The sequence below is a fragment of the Parasteatoda tepidariorum genome, chromosome 3, assembly GCF_043381705.1.
Source record: "Parasteatoda tepidariorum isolate YZ-2023 chromosome 3, CAS_Ptep_4.0, whole genome shotgun sequence".
NCBI classification, from domain to species: domain Eukaryota; kingdom Metazoa; phylum Arthropoda; class Arachnida; order Araneae; family Theridiidae; genus Parasteatoda; species Parasteatoda tepidariorum.
The window spans coordinates 2322004-2339168 of record NC_092206.1 but is presented as its reverse complement, the minus strand read 5'-3'; the positions used below and the strand labels follow the sequence as shown (position 1 = coordinate 2339168).

Genomic DNA, 17165 nt, shown 5'->3' with positions numbered 1-17165 from the left:
TTTTTTTTTTTTTTTTTTTTTTTTTTTTTTTTTTTTTTTTTTTTTTTTTTTTTTTTTTTTTTTTTTTTTTTTTTTTGGAATTCTTTTTTTCACTTTTAGTTTTGTTATGCATAAAGTGGGTGAGTTTATTTTTGAGATAGGGAACCAGAGAGATCCCATAAATACTTCTTGAGTTGTTAATAAAAGAGAATTTCATCATTTAAACGATATTTTTGTTTTTATTGTTTCAATTAAGAATTAGAAATTCTAACCTGCAGTTCAAACTGGATCCTTTCCAATACTAATTCAGGTGAATATGACACATAAAGAGGGTCAAAACTGATGGACGCAGTCCCAAAAGTTAGAGTTGAAGCAAGAAAATAACGATGCCAAGGCCTAAACTTACCCGAGGCTGGAAAAAGTCAAAGAGCGAAGACGGGAATACCTTAAGCGCTGCACACAAACGGAAAAAGGAAAGGATTCCGTTCGCGAATGCAAGCTTGAAGCCCGTCCCTCACAAAAGTACCAAAGTGGCGAATGGTGACTCTCCGAACCCCTTTCATGCAAATACGAGAACTGGGTGTTGATCACCAGTTAGGGATAAAAGGATCCATTGTCAACGTACCCAATCAGAACAAGACCGTTGACTGTGTTCCACGCAATATAAATGATTCTATCAGTATTCATGTAAAATTGAAAAAAAAACGCCTAGCTTTCAACTCATATTTCATGTATGAACTTGTGAATCCGAAACGGGTGTATGATGCAGCTTACAATCTCCATCAAACACCATTGTACTCATCCGAAAATGTGAATATTGATCTCAATTGGATGCTTATTGTCTATTCAGTCATTCAAAGATTTTACACAGAATGTGTCTGATCTGCATTTAAATTTGTCTGCGAAATTGTGTACCGAGCAGTTCAAGATTAACAGTTAAAGATGTCCAAGGTGAAAACACAATAAAGTTTCTCTTCCAAACAAATTAGAAAACAACCATTTTGCTAATGGGTAACCTGTGATCGCATTTTGTAGTGTATGTACTTTTTTATTTATTTATTCTGTTCTCCCTTTTTATAATTTTAAGGTCATTTTTAATGTTTTCAGAGGGTTTTTTTAAGGATATTTTTTTAAAAAGCTATTTCATCTACATCATGACCTTGGGGATGAGTCTAAAATTTAGTTGACAGGAGAAAAAAAATTTAACTTTTTTTTTCACGTTCGTTTTAATCACGATTACAAGTAACCATTACAAATCATAATTTTTGATTACATCAGAGTAGAGCAAAAATTTAATCGATTACATTTTTCAGGTACAGTAATCAATTACTTGCAATCATGATTAAAGACATTCATAATTTTGATTACAACTGTAATCCTGATTACATAACCAATTACTTGTAATCGTGATTACGAGTAATCTAAATATATGATTACATGTAGTCATATATTTTGATTACTTATAATCATAATTACCCGTAATCGTTTCTGTTGTGATTACTTGTCATCGCAATTACTTGGAATCATGATTACAGTTGTAAACTTTGTAATCATTTGATTTTGACACTTTTATTTGTAATCAAAATTTTAATTTCAGCTGTAATCAAGATTACAAGTAATTGATTACTGTAATCAATTATTGTAATCACGATTACAACTGAAATCAGAATTTTTGAAAGTTGTAATCACGATTACAAGTAAATGATTACTATAATCGACTATTGTAATCACAAGTACAACTGTAATCAAAGTTGTAATCACGATTACCAGTAATTGTTTACTGTAATTGTTTGTTGTAATCACGATTACAGTTGTAATCAAAATTATGTTATCTCGTAATCATGATTACAAATAATTGATTACTGTGATCGAAAAATGTAATAGATTACAGTTTTGCCCAACACTAGTATGCACTCATTAAATAGCCTGTTTAATGTTTGGCCTTCAAACCATTAAGATAGTAGGTGACAACCTAATTAATAGATCGAAAGTTATTAAGATGTTTCTTTTCTTCTGTTCTACGTATAACTTAATTGACATCATCTTATCACGTTAAATTGCTTATACATTTTAATTATGATTTACTAATTACATTTAGGTTTGTCCTAAGTACCGCACTTTGGACACTGTAAAAAGGTCTATTCTGTTCAAATTTTTAATTAAAAACTTTGATAAACAAAAATCATGGAACAACGAAAGGACAGTTCACCAGTAAACAAAAACTAATTAAAATCACTCCATTTTGGATGATTTTAAAAATATTCATTTTGAAACATCGACGGAAAAGTTATTAAATGCCATTTCAATTAATGTCAGACATGATTTTATTGCGTTTTTGTGTAAATAAAGTTCATTTATTTTAACTGTGCGAGAGATCCGATTTCTTCTTGGAATGAAATTCACCTACATGATTCAAGAAATTTATTTTATGTAAATCGGATTTTTTTTTCATTTCAATGAGATTTTTTAATACTTTAAACGTCAAATTATGTGATAAAATGTATTAATAAAACTATTCATAATTTTATCATATGCATTTACATTAGAATAAGTAATTTTACAACTAAAATGTTTCATAAATTATTATTTCAAAGAAATAACTGAAAATTATGATATAGCACTGACACTTATCGATATATCATATGAGCACTTATATTGAACGTTAAATAGGTAAATATTTTTCTTCACAGCAAATTATTTTACACAGAGGTAATGGGTAAAAGGGGGGATGGGGGTAATTTAACAATTTCAAGCCATTGCAGTCTCTAATTTTATTTATTAGTCTATTTTAAAATATCATGATTTACATACCTTTTCTTTTTATTATTTCTTTGGACAAAATCTTCATTATCATCAAATCAGACTTCAGAAAGAATCACCCTAATGAATATATTTAAAAAAGTAAGCAACTAATTTTAAATTAAGATTTATTTTTTAAAAAATCAACTAGAAAAAATCATAGCTGATTTAAATCAATGATTCAGAAAAAAAGTGATTAAAATTGCGATTTTAATCATGATTTAAATAGTCGATTGATTTAAATCATGCATGTAACGAATTATTCATCCTGCTTACTTATCATTCTCTTTTTACATGATTATTATTATTTTGATTTTCATTCAATTTTCATTTCGGATAAAAATGGGGATTGCTGTGGTACCCATTGAAAATTAATAGTTTTAATATCTTTACAATGAGGGTTATTTAACTTATGATTAAGAGTTATAACTGTATAAATTTGGATTTATCTTTGATGGCTCAGAGGATAAAGCGTTCGCCTTCCAATGAGGTGAACCGTGTTCAAACTCCAGCGATGGCTGGTCGGTACGAATTCCGCATCCGCCAACCATAGTGCTGACGTAAAATATCCTCAGTGGTAGCCGGATCACAAGTGAGTCCCCTTTCCATGAGGCTCACCGTGGAAGGTTTTCGTGGCTTTCATCTCCGTGTAGCACAAATGCGTAGCTGAAAAATGTCACAAACAAAGGGCTTCTTAGCAGCAATACAGTATTGCAGTGATTGGCCGGCAATGTTGTTTGGTGATACCATGAGCGAAATTCAGTCATTGTGATTCAGTCATTCATTCTTCTATGACGCTACTAAGTACATATACATTACTAGTGAGTTGAACATTAGTTGCGAACACAGCTTAGCTGGAAAGAAGTACGTTGATTATGTAAGTTAACTCCCGTGTCTTTTTAATTTGTTTGCTTGTTTTTGCGTTCATGCCTTAACAAGTTCCCCCTTCCCCCATTCCAATACAAAAATTAATGCATGTTTCCCTCATCCAAGTTCGACGCATCATCATTAAATTCTCCTCTATATCTAAAAATACTTAAAATTATTTATTAAGCGTACAGCAAAGTATAGATCATTAGAATTATTTTGTGGTATTTTTTTCAATTTGGATAACATTATGATTTTTACAATTTTACTCTCATTTTCGTTGTTCTGTTTTTGCTGATTACAAAACGTTAATAATGACAGATTATAATAAATAAACTGAAACACTTTTTTTTTAATCAACGAAACTGGAAATGTGATCAGGTGTTTATTATAGTTTTCATAACAATTTAAGCAGTGCCATGTAGTATTTCCCTTACACTAATACCCTTTCGGTTTAAGTTGATTTTATTGTTTTAGTTGTATTTTTTGATAACACATTTAAAGCTTTTTACCGGGCGCAAGGCAGCTCATAACTATAATTTAGTACTCTAAAGAAGAGGTGGTTTGCAAAAAAAGCCTAGAGGTCGAGCAATAAGCTTTAATATTGACGTTGAGTCTAAGACCGACCACGTTGATGATTGAATGAGCACCTGAATAATAGTTTCCTCTATTAGGGTACCCGGTAATTATTACACGTGGTCCAGTTTGAATAGTATGGGTCAATATTACGAGGGGCCATGTTGTAAAATATATACTATATATATATTCTAATAATATATGTTGGTAAGATGGCATAATCAAGGTGGCAAAAACTTATTGGGACGGTCTTAGCTTGTCATAGGCTGTATTGCCGAAGAAGAAGAATGTATGGAAGTATTAGTATATAATTGTAGTAGCAAACTCTCTAGATTTGAAATGTACAGTGTGCAACAACAACAAAAACGGACTACCCTGAATAATCAGATTTTTATGTTTTAGAACTCAATCTTAATGGCTCGAGGGGGTGACCTCAAATGTCAAATTAATAAGTGCAGAACATATTTTAATTTAAAAAATCTGACACAAAAACGTACTTTCTCCGAATAAACATACCTTTTTTTTCGACGGATTCAGATTTTTAACCTCCAAAATATAGGGTGTTGCCGCAATCTGGGAAATAAGGTCCCAATAGTTTGGTCAGGAGAGAGAGTTTCAAGGTTCGATTCCGTAATGCTAATTTTAGTTTTTATTATTTCGCTATAGCTCAAGAAGTGAAGTGAAAAAAATTTGCACACAATTATAAAATTCATTTATCCAAAGATAATTCCATGCAAAAGATAACTTTTAAGAAATATTTGTTAGTTTTTTTTTTATTTACTGAAAAATAGTCGAAACAGTTTTGGCTTTTTAGTGAATTGTAAGGTATACAATTTTTTGCATCATTTCAAAGAATGTAATTTTATATGGTTAAATACAAAATTTGAGCCAAATGGATCGAATAGTTTCTGAGAAATCAAATTTTAAGTATCTGACTCTTTTAAAATTCAATTTCTCATGAACTATTCGACCCATTTCACTCAAATTATGTATTTTGGCATATAAAATTACATTCTTTGAAATTATATACTTCACAATTCAAAATTTCTTCTACCATAATAAAATAATAAAAAAATAACAAATATTTATTAAAATTTATCTTTTGCTTGGAATTATCTTTGGATAAACGAGTTTTATAATTGTGAGTAAAAATTTTTCAATTCACTAAAAGTTCTCGATATATAGCGAAACAAGCAAAACGTAAAATTAACAAACTTTGGATCGCTCTCCTTACCAAACTATAGGGACCATACTTCCCCCCATATTTTGGGGGGTCAGACATCTGAATCCATCGGAAAAGTTATGTTAAATCAGAGAAAGCACGTTTCTGTGTCTGATTTCGCAACTTAAAATATGTCTTTACTTATTAATTATCGTATTTAAAGTCCCTCCCTCGAGCTATTAAGTACTCCTAGAACGTGAAGTTCCGTTATTAGATTAAAATGGTAGTTCATTAATTTTTTTTCTGACGTGCTGTACATATTATTTTATTTTATAACCGTCGTTGAACAGACGACAAAATTTTTTGGGCTTAGGACTACTATTGTTCAACTCCGTAGCCTTGTCATTTTAAACAAAATCCAGAAGACAAGTGAACTCCTGGATCAAGTAGTGGGAGAAATTTGTCTTCGTGAAAGAATTTCTGATGGAACTAACCAGCATTTGCGTTACACGGAGAGGAAAACCACGAAAACCTCCCACTGTTAGCCTGCCGGCAATGGGGCTCTAACCATAGCCATCGAGAGTCAAGGTCTCTCAGTAGGTTTGTGACGTCATCCTCGGAAGTGTTATTAAACCACAAGATAACGTGGAAATCAGATTTGTATTAAGAGAAATCTATAATAAATAGTTCAAACTTTTGAGCGACGTTAAATATTTTTGCCTTAGCTAATTTAATTGCAATTAAATATATTTAGGTGGTGAATTTTTAGCTTCTAATTACAATTTATCAATGTTATTTATTACGGTATAACTGAATAAAATGAAGATGTAGCATTGCTTGATGCTTTTCATAAAGCAATATTATGTATATTTCATAATAGAAAATGATTTAATAAGAATACTTTTTTTGATTTTGAATCTTGATTCGTCATGACTATTTTTAATATGAAAAGAATAAACCTTATTTAAGTGTATAATTTATTATTTTCTAATATGTAATCAAATATTAGTTTTAATCATATATTTGAAACTAAGAAATGATACATTTTAAAAAGGAAACGAGACAAATAAAAATATGTTATATCATGGCAGAAAAGAGACAATTAAAGAAATTATAATTTTATTTTCACATTCACAAAATTTTCCTTTTGTAATAGGTTCTAAAGAATTCTTGCAGCATCGTATGATATATATTTAAATTCCAAGTGGAAATAATCTAAACATAAACTCTGCAATTATTTACAAATAAACGACGCATATAATATTAAAATGAGACAAAATAATTTAGCTAAGTAATAATTATGAAGTAATAATAATAAATAAACTATAAGTAATTTAACAGAATATTTCGATCCCTAAGATTGTAAAATTATTATTTCCAAAAGTAAATATGCCTTTTTTATTTTTTGTTGATTATTACAAAAAAGTAAAATATTTCCAAATCTTAAGTTCTTCTAACAAATAAATTTATTGATAACAATCTTTCTTATAAGATTAAATATATTATTGTTTTAAAGCTTGTTTACATAAACTCTTCCAGACTTATAAGATAAACATAAAAATGGGAATAAAATGAGAATCGCACATTTAATCTGTAGCAAATTCAAAATTTATTTATACCATATGAAACATGAACAAGAGTTTCATTAATATTCATTTAAATTATAAAGTACAAAAATTAAATTAAGAATGAATTAAATTGCTTATTTATTAATATGATTTAATGCATCGGAGTTTTTTTGCTTTCAAGTATGAATATTTATGAAATTTTACTCATATGATCGTAAGCTATCGTTAAGAATAAATAAGTTTCAAGTGCCAATCAGCATTGTTATTAATTTTTCTTAAAATATAACTAAAGCTTTTTTTTATTAGTTTTTTAAATATAATAATTTTACATCTTAAGTGACATCTGATATTTGCTTACATAAATATATTTAAACAAGGCAGTTGCTTTTAAAATTTGTCTTATTTCCCGTCTAAAAGTTTTGGAAAAGTACCAATGCTGTGCTGGTTTTACATTCTAATATTCGCTAACAATAAACAATAACTAAGACATTGTAATTCTTAAATACAACTTCTTTCATTATGTAATTAAGAAGCTTAGTATAAAGTCTACAAAAACGAATATTAAAATATAAAAGATAAATTACAAATACTCAACTATAATAGTTATTTGATAAGTGTCTCGTTTAATGGAATTAATCCATTCTCGTTTCATTTCCTCACTTTTCGAAAACTGATACTTCAGGCCTATTTTTGTAGTTCCCTTTACATTTCGGAACTACACATGCGTATGGCATTGCTAAAAGTTGTAAAATAAAGCTATACGTATTTTTGAGAATGGTTTGTAACGACAAACGGGACCTTTTGTTCAATGAATGACAAGTATTTGAAATTGGGGGCTAATAGCTTATCAGCTATATACCACTGTTTGTGACGTCACTAATGAACCTTGGTGATCTCAACGGCCTTGTTTCTCGAAGACTATGCTCTAACCCATGATCCGTCAACCACTGAGAATATTTCCCGTCAGCACAGTGGTCGGTGCAAGTTGGATGCGGAATTCCCATCGACCAGCCATCGGATCGGATCGACGGGGATCGAACCCACGAACTCTTGGACATGGGTCCGGTGCCCTACCAACCAGGCTATCCCGGCCGATGAATTATCCCTGTGATGTATTCATCGAAACCGCAAAAAAATTGTACTCGCGAGGAATTGTCGTTGCGACGAGTTGCGCTCACGATGAATTGTCGCAGCGATGTATTTCATCGAAACCGCTAGAAATTGTACTTACGAGGAATTGTCGTTGCGACGAGTTGTGCTCACGATGAATTGTCGCTGCGATGTATTTCATCGAAACCGCTAGAAATTGTACTCACGAGGAATTGTCGTTGAGACGAGTTGTGCTCACGATGAATTGTCGCTGCGATGTATTTCATCGACAGTGGTAGACGGATCATGGGTTAAAGTCCCCTTGCCGTCAGTGTAACCGTGGGAAGTTCTCGTGGTCTTCCTCTCCATGCAGCGCAAATGCGGGTTAGTTCCATCAAAAAAGTCCTCTACGAAGGCAAATTTCTCCCACTACTTGATCCAGGAGTTCCCTTGTCTTCTGGATCGGGATCAAAATGACAAGGCTACGGAGTTGAACATAAGTAGCGGTAAACCCAAATTTGGGTCGGCTGTTCAACGACAGATATAAAATAAAAAAATAAGCGTTTCAACTCCAGGGTGTTGGAGGGTCGCTTAGTAATTGTCAAAATTCAAATTGAAAATTTTGTACAGCCATTTTTCGTAAAGCAAAATAATGAGGAGAAAACAAAATTCTGGTAATTAAATTTTTGTGGAAAAAATAATTTTCGTCGAAAAGTCATAAAAAAATATTTTATCCAACAGTTGGCTGATTTTTTTTAAAAAATTCTGTCGCCCTGGGTACTTGGAGTACGATTTGTAACATTACACAATAAGTACTATTACTAATGAAAAGGACTAAGATATTCCATTTATAATACTGCATAATTTTGATTACGTCTGGATCACATATTGACGCAAATTCTTAATAAACGTGATTTCACCCCTCGCCTCCTCACTTTATGCATCCCCTCCCCCGCTGACACTTCCTTTTTCCGCCTCACTTGGAAGAGCTCCTGGTTAAGCAGCCAATCAGAGAACTCCCACTAACTATATCTGACCAATAAGGGTATAGTGATAAACAAAAAGTAAATTCTTCACTTACCTTATAGTCCATATGCTGAAAAACAAAATCATAAAAGCCTCTGTCCACCCACTACCTGTTCAAGCACGCATGTGTTAATGACGTCATGAAGCGCATCCCATCCGATTGGCTCCCCACGAAAAGAGAAGTCTTATAACTCCCCGAGATTAAATGTTAGGAGGACCACATACTGTTTCGACGCATCTCTTCTCTCATTTCTTCTTTTGCACACACAACAGGTGAGATTATGTATCTTTCTATGATGAAACTCTCACTCATTTTATCTATCAAACTTTATACTGATATTTGTTTTTTCAGAAATATGTTTTGATATTTAAAAAAAAAATTAAATACAGTTCCTTTGTAAAATATTAGACGCACTATGAGATTCTATGTAAAATTTTAATTATCAAGTGATACTATACAGCTTTATTGTTCTTATGTGACTGAAACCGGTTTACATTTGTTTACACTCCTGTACAAATGGGTTAACATTGTAATGCAATGCGTTAAAAATAAATACGAATAGAAAGTATATAAGTAAAATTTCCTGAATAAAAACCCATTACACGTATGTTTCAATATAAGAGTATTGTCCATAAACGCGTGCAAATCATGTCATTATTAAAACACTACAGCGCGTCTTATAATTTGGTCTCATTATTATAATATACTAAGTATATAATAAATATTCTATATTTATATAATATATCGTTTAATTTAACCAGTCGTCGAATTTATATTATATATCTTGTCTAATTTAACTAATTGATACACTAACGTAAACAAGTTCAAACACTGGCGTAAAAACAATAACGCTGTATAGAGTATCACGTGATAATTAAGATTTTACATAGAATCTTAGAGTGCGCAGAATAATATCACCGGGTACTGTATAATAAGAGGGGATTAAAAAAATGTCTGCCAATCGCCGCTTTTTTCATCGAAAATGCACCCCATATTCATATTCATATTATTTTTATTATTGATAACTATGGAATATTTAATGAATGTCTTATGATATTTTGAAAATTAATTAATTTCCCGTTTGCTTCTTGAAATTTTTCTTTATTTTAAGAATCAACCACATTTCGAAATATGTTTCAGAAGAATTGTCTTACTTTATTTATATCGGTATTTTTTTTTAATAGTTTAAAATAATCTATTTTTTGAAAAAGTAATGTCACGTTTTGAACAATGGCCGCTGTTAAAGATGCTACAACTGGCCAATAGCAAAATATTTTAATTTTAAGCTTGAGAAGCCTCTACTTTCGAAAGCGTATGAACAAGAAAAAGGAAAGAAAAAAAACGATAAAAAAGAAGAATCAATATTATATATTTTACGGTATATTTTAGACATTTAACGATATGAACAACTTTATTAGAATTGAAAGAACTTTTCTTGTTTGTTTCTTCTCTTGCAGTGTTTAGAAAAAAGAACTACAAAACATGATTATGAGTAAAACAGAAAATGATTTATTGTTGGATATTTTAAGAATAAGGACTAGAAAAGTACCCGGCACACAAATTTCAGTAAAATCAGTCAAATTATCACTTTTATTGACCGATTGCCCGATCGATTTTGGAATTTTATCATATTAAGATTGAAAGTAAATGTATTCGTAAAAACAAAACTTGTTTTTTGAAACCCATCCATTTCTAAATTATTTAAACTAAAGTAACTGGTATGCGGCAGAAATTTTGTGCCCAGCATTTTTAACATTGTTTTTCAAATACTTAATAATGTGAAGAATTTCTAGAAATCCAGAAACTTCTAAAAATCATACATTTTAAAAATGAGGAATATTCGTGATAATTCCACATTTATTGAAAATTATTAATAACGAAAATCTTTTATGAATCATTTAAGAATCTCGACGAAAAAAGTGGCGACTGAGAGACAAACTTTTAATCGCCATTTGTTTTATGTATATATATATATAACTCATAAAATACTTGTTCGATATATGATTCTTGAATGATATGATTTTTATATAGTTTTGTATAACTACTATAATACATGGCGAGGTACCCGAAATCTGTCTGGTAAAGTATCCAATTTTTATCCGATACCCAAAAATAGCCAGGAAATAAATTTTTACCGGATACCAGAAACCGGTCTTGTAAAAGATTTAGTTTTCGTCATGCAACGGATACCCGAACCCAAAATTTTTGAATATCTCTTGTGAGGATAAAAAAAGTGTGAGGATTATTAAAGCGATTATTAATCTTGTGAGGATTATTAAAGCGATTTAAAATTATCTGTATAATATATATAAATTTAAATCGTTCTAATAAGACAAATGAAACGAAATAATTTGTTATAAATAACAAAATGTATTGTAGATAAATTAGTATACTGAAAAGAACTATTTCTGTCATACTACGACTTACAAAAATAGCTTAACACATAATATATTCTTCGTCATATTGCAATAACTAGTGGCTTATTGTTAACTTCTTGTGCAATATCCGAGCGAAACTAGTGTTAGTTGGTAAACACGGCCGATTCCTTACACGGGAGAAATGGATTCGAATCCGGCACGAGTCCGGTTAGATTTTACTTGAGTACATTTTTTACCATTTTCTTTTTTGATATAGATGAATAATTGCGTAACACTAATTAAAATTATTTCTATGTTTGAATAAGAATTAATTAAAAATAGATACGTGATAAATTTTAGCAAAGAAATATATATTTTTATCTCTGATTTCGAACCCAGATTAAAACAATAAATATTCAGTTTTGTTTTTAAATTGTATTTTCATGGTAGAATTCCTCCGAGCTCAAAAGCTCCAATTTAGAAATATCCAATTTTAAATTTCAACTGACAATTATGTTTCAAACAATTCAAATTTATAATTCAAATTTTTCATTATTATCAAGTTTATAACAATCTTAAATTTAGGCAATTAAAATTCTATTTAAATTTTAGAATAATTTTAATTTCCTCTCGAAATAATTGAAAAAAATAACCAATGCAAGTTATTTATCGTACCAATCTGTTGTATGCCATGTTTAGGAGATTTTTAGTTGTTTTAAATTATTTTTCTTTTGAGAGATTCGAAGGTAGAGAAAGTAATGTAACTAAAGTTATCAACAGCCATATTAAATAGAATTTTTTGATTAACTTTCCCATTTATCTTTTTTCGAACCATTTCTTGTATTGATTTAATTTTCCTCAATAACGTTAATAATTATCAGCGGAAAAATCTATCACTTTATTTTTATTTGTCTTATAGTTAGACTAATAACAATTAGAATCAGTCTGATCACTGTACGTTAAAGGTTAAAATGCGAAAAATGTAAAAAGGTTTCAGTAGGGGTCAAACGATTGCAAATAAGAAACGAATTGTTTTCTAAAAATTGTTTAAAATTTCTCTGAGGGTGCATTTGAAGAGGGGAACAATTAAATAGTCTCAATTAGTCTAATTGATCTCATTACAGGTCTTTGTAGATATATTATAAGCTGTTGAAGAATATATAATATCCTATAGATATTTTTTTTTTAAATTTATCATAATTAGTTTCCGTAATTTTTAGTTGGGCAGCAGCCTATTAAAATAGTTTTGAAATGTACGCTTTTCAATCACCCTTGCCAGATCGACAGAATTTTATTTCTTTCGTTTGCCTTCAACATATGATTGATGTATAAACATATAAATCTACCGACTTACCGTTTACGAAGAGCAGCGCATAGTAATTTATTTATCATTTAAATATTTCTTTATTGAAAAATAAAATTGATCATCTATTTCACTTTCATAGTCACAGTGTACCAAAAAAAAACATTATTAGGTAGAATAAATAATAAACTATTCATTAAATACAATGGACTCGTTTCATTTCTAATAATTTTTTCTTCAGAAAAAAAAAATTCTTTTTATTCAATTCCTACAATTAGTTCCCACTCTCTGTATATCTTGTTCAAATTTTCAATCGTTCATTAAATACTTTTTATTCACCCGTTAAAGTTCAAATACTCAAATACATTTTTTTAAACTTGTAGTGGATTAAATAGGGATTCATTAAATAGGGTTGAGCGAAAACGAATTCGAACTTTCTGATGGGTTCAGCGTTACTCATTGTTTTATATTTTACTATAAGCTATTCAGTTTTTCGCATATTTAAAAGATAACATCGGTGATTATTTCTAACTTATTTGAACAAAAAAAGATAGTTTATTGTGCACATTTTATTGTTTTAAATTCGCCGTGTCAGATAAATTCATTGAGGAACATGACGTGTGGTCCGCGTCACCCAATTTATACTTTCATAGTTGTTTGTTACCGGCCGCCTTCAATTCCTTCTATTAGTTCCCACTTTCCCTATATATCTTGTTCAATTGTTAATAAAATACCATCAAAACCAAATGGCTTTGATGGTATATTTCTTTTGTAGACTATGGTGGAAATTTCTGATAGTTCAAAATGAACAGTATTGAAATCATCAAAACAAGTTGCTATTCTTATGTCGGTCCATCATAAATCAGTCCGAATTCCTACATTGGGGTGATGGTTTCTTATGTTGGTTAGAATCAAAAAATATAATGTTTGATGACGGAATTATTGAAGGTTAATATCAAGATAATGTTGGTTCTTCATTGGAAAACCATCAGAAATTTCGACTTGGACGGTGTCTATAATCACGACATAAGAATAGCGCCATTTAGGGAAAAACCGCAACTCCATTCCTATGCAGTATTTCCCAAAGTGTGGTACGCGTACCCTCAGGAATACAGTTTAGTGGGGGTACGCGCTCTTATGCGAAATATCTTACAACAAACGAAAATTTCACAAAATTTTATTTAAAAATAGAGCTAGCCATGAAAATTTACGATTACGTATTTTTCTATTGGCTATTATTTGCACTTAATAGTTAGTGGTGCCAACCAGTGGCGTACGCAGAATTTTTTCAAGGGGAGTGTTCATAATTTTCTGAAACTACTAAAAGAAATTCGAGTCTGTAATAAAGCACTATTATTTCCCTAATTTAGACAGCTAGACAGTTTTGACTTTTTATTTAAACAACATTGTTTAGTTAAATTTTGATTTGATTTTTTAAGTTTAAGAACATAATGTAATATCATCTGAAAAAAGTCCAATATCATATGGGTGGGAAGTAACACTTTGAGGGCCACTTTCACATTCATCAGATTTTGTTATGCTAGAAACGTTTTCTTCAACGGAAGTATCACATTTCTGTACAACAGAAAAACTTACATTGGTACCAGATGCTGTCACCTCACTAAGTGCAGGTCGTGATTTTTTCTCAAAGTAATTAAAAATTGTTAAATTCTTGCCTTTTGACATCCTAAAGATCCAAGAACAGCAAATATATATATCACGTGATTTTGGATTCAAAAGTACAACCCTATTATAGTAAATGTTTTTTCTGTATTCTGAGAAATACCATGAGAAAAAAAAGTAGGCATAAGGCACATAAAAATATATAGTCTTAAAAAATAATAGCTCGCATAATTTCTACTAAAATTTTTAGTTTTGCTATTTTGTCTGAGTTCAAGGGGGGTGTTTAAACCCCTAAACCCCTCCCTTGCGTACGCCACTGGTGTCAACAGCCAGTTGGGATTTTTAACTTTCGTGCAATTTTTTACAGTAAAAAATACATTAATTTTTTTATTAGCGGTACTACAAAGCGTTACGAAACATTTAGAAAGGGTACACAAAAGTCATAAGTTTGGGAAACACTGTCCTACGGGACTTCCTGTTCTCTTAAACGCCACTTTTTATAGATTAATATATTCATATTCTTGAGTATTTACTATTTAAGTTATTTTTTCACTAAATTATATATTTTAAATTTATTCCAATCAGTTAAATGAATGCCTTATTTAAAAGTTTAAACTTTTTCATAATGTTTTTTATAATCTGCTAAAAAAAAATTCTTTATTTCAGCAAACTCTTTAAAATTTCTCCCCGTCGATAATTTATGAGGCACAAAGGGTTGATGAGATTTAAATCATAAAACACATTGTTAACAATGTTCAAAGAAAACATTTTTCCTATCACTCAAATATTTCTCGTCTTCATCCCAACCGGCATTTGATCTTTTATAATAAACAATTGTTTATACTCTTAAGTAGAATTAACTAATTACTTCATTAAAAGTTTAGGTGCATTTAACAAAATCGAAAATATTTTAAATTTGCCGTTTAATTTTTAAAGTAATGACTTAAGTATGTTTGTCAGTTTGTATATAAAATATGTTATAAATATTAAACCCATAAACTCATTTAAAGAACATAAATATACTTTGAAGATTTTTTTTTGTCCTGAAACTATAATCTTGTCTTTAATTGTATTATCTTGTCATTATCTTATCGGTATTACAAAAATTAGTAATTCTCAAAATGCAACAATCGAGATCCAATCGTCATTTTAGTAATTAAAAATGGATTTTCTTCTCCCTTCGGAGCCTTCAGTTAAAATTTTGTTAAAAATCCTTTTATATTTTTGGGTTTGTTTTTTTTCACTATTATCCTCATAATTATGAGTTCTGACAACTGCGCGAACTTTTTTAAAAACATAATTTATTCAAGAAGTTTTGTCCAAGCTCGCATCTAAAATATCAAACGTTCTAGAATTTTTAGGGGGAGTATTTCAGCACCTCATAGTCCTCATCCTGCATACTAATTTTAGATCAATTATCACAATAAGTTTATCCCTCTTGTGTTAGGAATCTCCCACATAGAATTCTAGCCCTTGTTAGATGACTTGCGATCTTTTAAAATCCCTTAAGTAAATCAGACACAGTGATTTTGATGCATGTCTAGGAGTGATTTGTATGTCTAAGAGACAAAGAGTGCAAACAAAGAGTGATGTGCTTTGATTTCCGACTGACTTCGTTTTAAGCTGCTTTAAAAAATTATACGGAAATCTATTCGGAAAACATGTTTAAACCTCAAAGAGGATATTCAACGCCACACAATGTTTGAAATGAACTAAAGATTTCAATTTGGAAGAGGAATGAAAAGTTAAAAACTTTAAAAAAATTCAATAAGGGATGAAATGACACTGGTGTCAGACATAAAGAGAATTTGCAGACTCGATCGATTATCTCTAAAATGACAAGACCGATTTTAATGAAATCTGATATGGACATACATTCATACAATGATACAAAACAAATAGCCATTCAACAATTGTAATACACACGTATGATCATGCGTGACACTCGCTGGAGTCTGAAGGTATGAAATTTCCAATTCAGGCCAATGATAAACTGCCTTATTTGAAGTATGAAATCACGCTGCAAGGCTTGTATGTCTGTAAGAGGGGACCACAACCCCTATTAACCTATTTTTTTGTTTATTCTGCAACCGCTGTTTCATACCTTCCGACTCCAACGAGTGTTAATATACACGATCATGGGTGTGTATTACAATTGTTGAATGGTTATTTGGTTTGTATCATTGTATCAATGTATGGACATATCAAATTTCATTAAAATCAATCCAGTTGTTGTTGTAGTTCATTTACGTCGCACTAGAGCTGCACAATGGGCTATTGGCGACGGTCTGGGAAACATCCCTGAACATGATCTGAAGACATGCCATCACAATTTTGATCCTCTGCAGAGGGAGTGGCACCCCCTCTTCGGTAGGCCGATGACCTGTATGCGAAGTCGAGTACATTACGGTAGAACAGTTTTAACGAGGACCCATACCGTACACCCTCAGTCTCTACGCAGACCTGATCCAAGTTGTCACCCACCCGCACACTGACCACAGCCAGTGATGCTTGACTTCGGTGATCTGCTGGTAGCCGTGTCTTAACGATCAGCCCTCTGTGGGACCCAGTATGCAAATTTTTTTAATTTCTTACCCCAGTGTATTTATTAACTATTTTTTTTTTAAAATCATAATTCTTCCGAAGAAATAGCATTGGTGCAATTCTAATAATTACCAAAGACTCGACACTTTATACATAATTTAGTACATTTGGTGCTAGAATGTGTATTTAATTCTCCCCTTGCATACATCGAAGTAAATTTTTATAAAATACGCTATGCCGAAATAAAACGCGTTCGTAGCACGAGGTTTCA

At 30.8% G+C, this 17165-nt stretch overlaps 2 long non-coding RNA genes across 2 annotated transcripts in view; one reads left to right on the top strand and one right to left on the bottom strand.

Annotated features, from left to right (window-relative positions):
• LOC139425109 (uncharacterized) overlaps positions 1-2864 on the bottom strand; it is a 43330-nt gene extending 40466 nt beyond the window's left edge. The window contains exon 1 of the long non-coding RNA XR_011636314.1: positions 2791-2864. This is a non-coding gene — a long non-coding RNA (uncharacterized lncRNA). The remainder of the gene's footprint in view (positions 1-2790) is intronic.
• A 646-nt stretch (positions 2865-3510) lies between these two features.
• The window catches only part of LOC139425108 (uncharacterized), a 67374-nt gene continuing 53719 nt past the window's right edge, over positions 3511-17165 (top strand). The window contains exon 1 of the long non-coding RNA XR_011636313.1: positions 3511-3655. This is a non-coding gene — a long non-coding RNA (uncharacterized lncRNA). The remainder of the gene's footprint in view (positions 3656-17165) is intronic.